Source organism: Schistocerca americana, chromosome 1 (assembly GCF_021461395.2).
Source record: "Schistocerca americana isolate TAMUIC-IGC-003095 chromosome 1, iqSchAmer2.1, whole genome shotgun sequence".
NCBI lineage: Eukaryota > Metazoa > Arthropoda > Insecta > Orthoptera > Acrididae > Schistocerca > Schistocerca americana.
In genome coordinates, this window is record NC_060119.1 from 192,654,056 (window position 1) to 192,661,556 (window position 7,501).

Consider the following 7,501-nt stretch of genomic DNA (forward strand, 5'->3'; position numbering starts at 1 on the left):
CTTCCACAATTTAAGGCCTATGTTTGATACTAGTTGACTTCTCTTGGCCAGCAATGCCCTTTTTGCCTGTGCTATTTTCCTTTTTATGTCGTCCATGCTCCGTCCGTCATGGGCTATCTTCCTGCCTAGGTAGCAGAATTACTTAACTTCATCTACACCGTGATCACCAATCCTGATTTTAAGTTTTTCGCTGTTCTCATTTCTGTTACTTCTTTCTTCGATTTACTCTTAATCCATATTATGTACTCATTAGACAGTTCATTCCATCCAGAAGATTCTGTAATTCTTCTTCACTTTCACTGAGAACAGCAACGTCATCAGTGAATCTTGTCACTGACAGCCTTTCACTTTGAATTTTAATTCCACTTTGGACCTTTCTTTTATTTTCGTCATTGCTTCTTCAATGTATAGGTTGAACAGTAGGGGCTAAAGCCTACATTCCTGTCTTATATCCTTTTTAATTCGAACACTTCGTTCGTGATCTTCCACCCTTATTATTCTCTCTTCGCTCAACTGTGTAGTACCTGTCTTCCCATATAGCTTACCCTATTTGTCTCAGAATTTCGAACATCTTGCACCGTTTTACAATGTCGAACGCTTTTTTCTGGTCAACAAATCCTATGAACGTGTCTTGATTTTTCTTTAGTCTTTCCTCCATTATCAGTCACAACGTCAGAACTACTCTTTACCTTTCCTAAAGTCAAACTGATCGTCATCTAACACATCCTTAATTTTCTCTTCCATTCTTCTGTATATTAATTTTGTCAGCAGTTTTGATGCACGAGCTCTTAAGCTGACTGTGCGATAATTCTCGCACTTGTCGGCTCTTGAAATATTGGGAGTTGTGTGGATGATGCTTTCCGGAAGTCCGATGGTATATCGCTAGACTCATATATTCAACACACTAACGTGAGTAGTCGTTTTGTTGCCACTTGCCCCATCCCTTCTACCTTATTCGATCTCAAGTTCTCCAAAGCTGTTTTAAATTCTGATTCTAATTCTGGATTCCCTATGTCTTGTATATCGACTCCTGTTTCTTCTTCTATCTCGTCATCAGATAAGTCTTGCCCCTCATACAGACTGTCAGTGTACTCTTTCCACCTATCTACTCTCTCCTCTGCATTTAACAGTGGAATTACTGTTGCAGTCTTAATGTTACTAGCCTTGCTTTTAATTTCACCGATAGTGTTTTGACTTTTCTATTGCTGAGTCCGTCCTTCCAACAATCATTTCGTTTTCGATTTGTTCACATTTTTCATGCTAACATTTCGTCTTAGCTTCCCTGCACTTCCTGTTTATTTCATTCCTAAAAGTCTTGTATTTCTGTATTCCTGAATTTCCCTGAACATTTTGTGCTTCCTTCTTTCATCTATCAATTGCAGTATTTCTTCTCTTACCCATGAGTTCTTCGCAGTTACCTGCTTTGTACCAATGTTTTTTTCCAACCTCTTGATTGCCCTTTTTAAATATGTCCGTTCCTCTGTCTACTAACCTACTCCTGACCTACCCCTTACTGCAATATCTATAACCTTAGAAAACTGCAAGCATATCTCTTCATTCTTTAGTACTTCTTCCTCTTTGGGCATTGATTTTTCCTGATCAGTTTCTTAAACTTCAGTTTACTCTTCATCACTATTAAATTGTGATCTGAGTCTATATCTGCTCCTGGGTACGTCTTACAATCCTGTATCTGATTTCGGAATCTCTGGCTGACCATGATGTAATCTAACTGATATCTTCCCATACGTCTCGGCGTTCTGCAAGTGTATCTCCTCCTCTTGTGTTTCTTGAAAAGAATATTCGCTGTTACTAGCTGAAACTTGTTACAGAACTCAATCAGTCTTTCTCCTCTCTCATTCCTAGTCCCAAGCGCATATTATCATGTAACCTTTTCTTCTGCTCCTTCCCCTACAACTACATTCCAGTCTCGCATGACTATTAGATTTTCATCCCCATTTACATATTGCATTACCCTTTCAATATCCTCATACACTTTGTTTATCTCTTCATCTTCAGCTTGCGACGTCGGCATGTATACCTGAACTATCGTTGTCGGTACTGGTTTGCTGTCTACCCACGCTCCGATTCGTAAACGATTTCCTTCGTTGGTTATTCATTCCTTTTCTCATGGTCACCCCCCCCCCCTTCGCAGTTCCGGATGGGGGACTAGTTCGGCATTTTTGCCAATGGAGAGGTCATGACCTTTCTTCAGTTAGATGCCTTATGTCCTGAGGATAAATATTATTTGTCTTTAATGCAGTGGTTTCCATTGCCTTCTACATGCTCATGCCGTTAATTATTATCAATTCTTCCCTTTAGCGACAGTTTCCCACCCCATGGGAGAGAGTGTGTGTCGAATCTCTCTCCACTCCTCCCCCGTCTTTGACAAAGCTTTTGGCTGAATGAGGGTAACTTATTATGCCAAAAGTCTTCGGCCACCTGTGCTGATGATTTTTATTCATAATTTAAGCATTGGTGGGTTAGAACCCTGGACCTAAGACGTTTATGATTAATAATCAAAGAAGATGCAACCTTCTTTGATTCGTTACTGTTCGTTGCATTTGTTCGAAGCGGACATCGCATGAGACCCATTCAAGTTCACCGTTGATCCATTCGCTCAGTTTCTTATTACAGAGGGCAGTTAAACCTGTGACCCCACACGCGGAAGTACCGTACCGGTTACGGTGCTGATTGCACTGTTATCATATATGTATGATCCATTTTCCGATCTGTCATTGTGCATATGTTATTCGCATTTTTAAATCACGTTGGTAATTGGTCTTTGGAGAATCGGTTTATCAGTAGAGGGTGCTCAGAGTCCAAGGTTGCATTTTATAGTATCGTGACCTCTGCGAGTCTATCACTTTATATGTAGGAAGAGTTTATTTTTAGCTCCACCTTGACCATTTCTCTGTCTCGTATCCGTGTGGCGATGACGTGTAGTATGAGGGATACGTCCATTGTATCGGTCATGCTCTCGTTTGAGGGATTCTCATCATTAATGTACAGGTAAGGCTTCATAGCAAATACAAGTGTGCTACTATGCAGCTTGTGTCTTTGGAATTCCACGGGTCAGTCGAGATTACACTCCATACTCAGATTTTCCCGTTGTTAGTGTAGGAGGCTTATAATAAAGTCGCATATATTTGCAGGGCTTATTTTGTTACGAATATTCACTCCACCTAGGAGGCCGCCTAGCAGAAAATAGTCACCTGCACCAGTTTCAAAAGCTTGACAGCTAGAGGGAGGAGGAGGGGAGTGTTTCCGGTTGGTCCAGAGGGAACTGGTGGTGGGGTGAGATGTGCTTGGAGCTTAAACTGTTAGCAGCGCATATCCGTAAGAAGTCCGCAGATTTCCTCCGGTGAGCGTGTAGATGTCTACGAGTTAAGACTGGCATCCTCTGCGGGCGAAAGGCAATCAAAAATCCATAAATTCAACAAGGCTTTTGTGGTGAGAGCTGCTGTGTGGGGTCTTGCATTATGCTGCTCGAACATGCCATTTGGTATACTGTTTGTGAAAGATATGAGAAGTTTACCTTTCTTGCCACATACTGGCGTTCAGCCTCCCTTCAACAATCACACATACATCTATATACGTATTCCGCAAGCGACCATACGGTGAGTGACAAAAGGTACCCTGTACCACTACTAGGCATTTCTTTTCCTGTTCCAATCGCAAACAGATGTATTTAAAAGACATGACTATGTCAAGCAGGACACTGCCAGTGCTGTATTCGAATATTACCGGTTTGTTTTTCCTAATCTTTTGCATTAACTTACATTTTTCATCAGACCAAATAGAAATTTTGTCTAAGTCATCTTGTATCTTCTCACAGACACTCAATTTCGACACCTAACCATACACTACAGCATCATCAGCAAACAACCGTAGATTGCTACCCACCCTGTCCGTCAAATCATTAATGTACATAGAGAATAACAAAGGTCCTATCACACTTCCCTGGGACACTGCTGACGATACGCTTCTCTGATGAACACTCGCCGTCGAGGACAACATACTGGGTTCTATTACTTAAGAAGTCTTCGAGCCACTCAAATATCTGTGAACTTATTCCATAAGCTCGAACCTTCATGAAGTCTGTAGTGAGGCACCGAGTTAATGCTTTTCGGAAGTCTAGAAATATGGAATCTGTATCTCTGCAGTTGATCCATAGCTCGCAGTATGTCATGTGAGAAAAGGGGAAGTTGAGATTCGCACGAGCGATCCTTTCTAAAACCGTGCTGATTTGTAGGCAGATTCTTTTACGAAATCATTCTTGTTGTCATTTACAATAACTCCTCACACCACCATTCCAGAGGTTGGGTTTCAAGAATCTCTGCTTCCTGTGACATGCGGACACGTTTGCGTCGATCTGGTCGCCACAAATACAAGCGAGGCCCATCACAGAACACCACAGAATCTCTCTCTGCATTCCAGGTGACTCTGGCAGCATCTCAAGCAAGTGTCAGTTGTCTGTGCTACGGTGTCAGCGGTAAGCGACATATGGCAGATGTATCCAGCGTCCAGTAGTCTGGTTCCATCGGTTCGCGGCTAGACAACGCCTGTAGCCTCTGCGCAGATTTCTGCTGTCGTCTTCTGTTGTTCGTCACAGCTACACTCATGCTCATAAATTAAAGATAACTGCAGAATGTGGTGCCACAGAACGTGGCACAACACAAAACTGGCGCTAATAGCATAGGCACATAGGGAACACACACGACACAGACCTGTAAGTAGACGGTATTGGTGATAAGTTGAGAAAACCGTCCCGAAACACATGTGCCACAAAAGCCACTGTTTCCTGCGCATGTACCCCGACACCAATATGGGATATGATCACCGTACACACGTACACGGGCCGCACAGCGGGTTGGCATACTCTGGATCAGGTGGTCGAACAGCTGCTGGGGTATAGCCTTCCACTCTTGCACCAGTGCCTGTCGGAGCTCCTGAATTGTCCTAGGGGTTTGAAGACGTGCAGCGATACGTCGACCGAGAGCATCCCAGACGTGCTCGATGGGGTTTAGGTCTGGAGAACAGGCACGCCACTCCATTCGCTTGATATCTTCTCTTTCGAGCTACTCCTCCACGGTGGCAGCTCGGTGGGGCAGTGCGTTATCATCCATGAGGAGGAAGGTGGGGCCCTCTGCATCTCTGAAAAGGCGGACATACTGGTGCAAAATGATGTCCCGATACACCTGACTAGTTACAGCTGTTCTGTCAAAGACATGCAGGGGTGTACGTGCACCAATCATGACACCCACCCCACACCATCAAACCACGACCTCCATACAGGTCCCTTTCAAGGACGTTAATGGGTAAGTATCTGGTTCCTGGTTCAAGCCAGATGAAAACCCGGCGAGAATCACTGTTCAGACTATACCTGGACTCGTCTGTGAACATAACCTGGGACCACTGTTCCAATGACCATGTACTGTGTTCTTGACACCAGGCTTTACGGGCTCTCCTGTGATCAGGGGTCAGTGGAATGCACCTTGCAGGTCTCCGGGCGAATAAACCGTGTCTTCTCAGTCGTCTGTAGACTGTGTATCTGGAGGCAACTGTTCCAGTAGCTGCAGTAAGGTCCCAAGCAAGGCTACCTGCAGTACTCCGTGGCCATCTGCGGGCATTGATGGGTCTTCTTGTGGTGCTGTACACTGTGGACGTCCCGTACTGTAGCGCCTGGACACGTTTCCTGGCTGCTGGAATCGCTGCCATAATCTTGAGATCACACTTTGTGACACACGGAGGGCCCTTGCTACGACCTGGTGTGTTTGACTAGCCTCCAGTCGCCCTAGTATTCTACCCCTCATAACGTCATCAATATGTGTTTTTTGAGCCATTTTCAACACACAGTCGCCATTAGCACGTATGAAAACGTCAGCACACTTACTCCCTGCACTGTACTCTGACATGCACCAACACATCTCTGCGTATGTGTGCTGCTGCCAGCGCCACCGCAGGTGATTTAAACCCGCAAACCGCCCACCAGAGCGTTGATTCGCCATGTATCAGCATTATCCTTAATTTATGAGCATGAGTGTACCTTGCCACCTTCTAGTGGTGTAATCCTTCTGGAATGAGCGGTGCCCCATCTTCTTGCCACACTGTTCTCCTGCGTTCTTCTGTTACCACCCGTCCTGCTGTCATTCCACAACAGACAACTGTCTGCGCATTCTCCTATGTCCCACACGTCAGTGATTCGAGTTTCTCTAACTCCGAAAGATGATAAGTTGCGTATGCACGTCCTCAGGGAAAGCTGTGTTGCGATCTCCACTTGAAAGGTTCCAGTAATGTTAGATACACCTAACAGCTAGCATGTAGTCACATCATCAGTAAGAATGGCTTTTTTTCTGTACTGAAAACAAGCTCGTATAAGGATGTAATTTAATCAACATATCCTACAGGCATGGAAATACTTGAGTGTGAGTTTGGTAGCGTTGGGTAGGGGTGTTCCTTGTGTAACACCTACGACATCATTCTGTTTATGAGACAGATATTTCTACAATATTACGAACAATACAACTAAAAACCAATTTTTCGCAGCTTTTGCCACACAGAACTGGACTAAAGGACTTCGCAGCAGGCGAGAAAACAACAACAAAAATTAACAAGTGTGCCTAACCATCCTTCGCAGCAAGCACAGAAATACAGGGTGAGCACAAAGTCTTGCCCTGATTATAATAATTTATTACTGAAAAACCGTTCGACATAATAATTTACATTTGATGCCGTTACATATGTTAGTGTTACTAGATTTTTATTAATACCTCTTACGTTAGTAAATCTCTACGTGTGCTCCCTTGGTAGCTCGGAGAATGTGAAGGCGGTATTCCAGTTCGCGCCAGGTGTTTCGTGACATGTGTTCTATCACAGTACCCACAGCAGCTTGTAAACCTAGCCTTCAGTTCGTCGATGTCAGCACCTGGTGTGACGAAGACTCTGTCCTTGATATAGCCCCAGAAACAAAAGTCAAGGGGCGTAGTGTCTGGAGAGGGGAGTAATGTCCGGATCAGTGGATCGGAAGGAACGATCCAACACCCTGGCCACCCTGCTCTGCAGACATTACGCGCCTTGACTTTTTTTTCTGGGACTATATCAAGGACAGAGTCTTCGTCACACCAGGTGCTGACGTCGACGAACTGAAGACTAGGTTTACAAGCTGCTGTGGGTACTGTGATAGAACACATGTTAGGAAACACCTGGCGGGAACTGGAATACCGCCTCGACATTCTCCGAGCTACCAAGGGAGCACACGTTGAGGTTTACTAACGTAAGTGGTCTTAAAAAGAAGCTACTAACACTAACTTACGTAACGGCATCAAATGTAACTTATCATGTCAAACGGTTATCCTGTTATAAAATTTTTTAATCAGGGCAAGACTTTGTGCTCAGTGTTTGTTTTGTAAATAAAAACACCTTCTCTTGCTGCACTGTATTTCGTTTCTCCCAGACGCGTGTCGCCTTTTTGAGTTCTAGGCATCATCAGTGGGCGAGACGC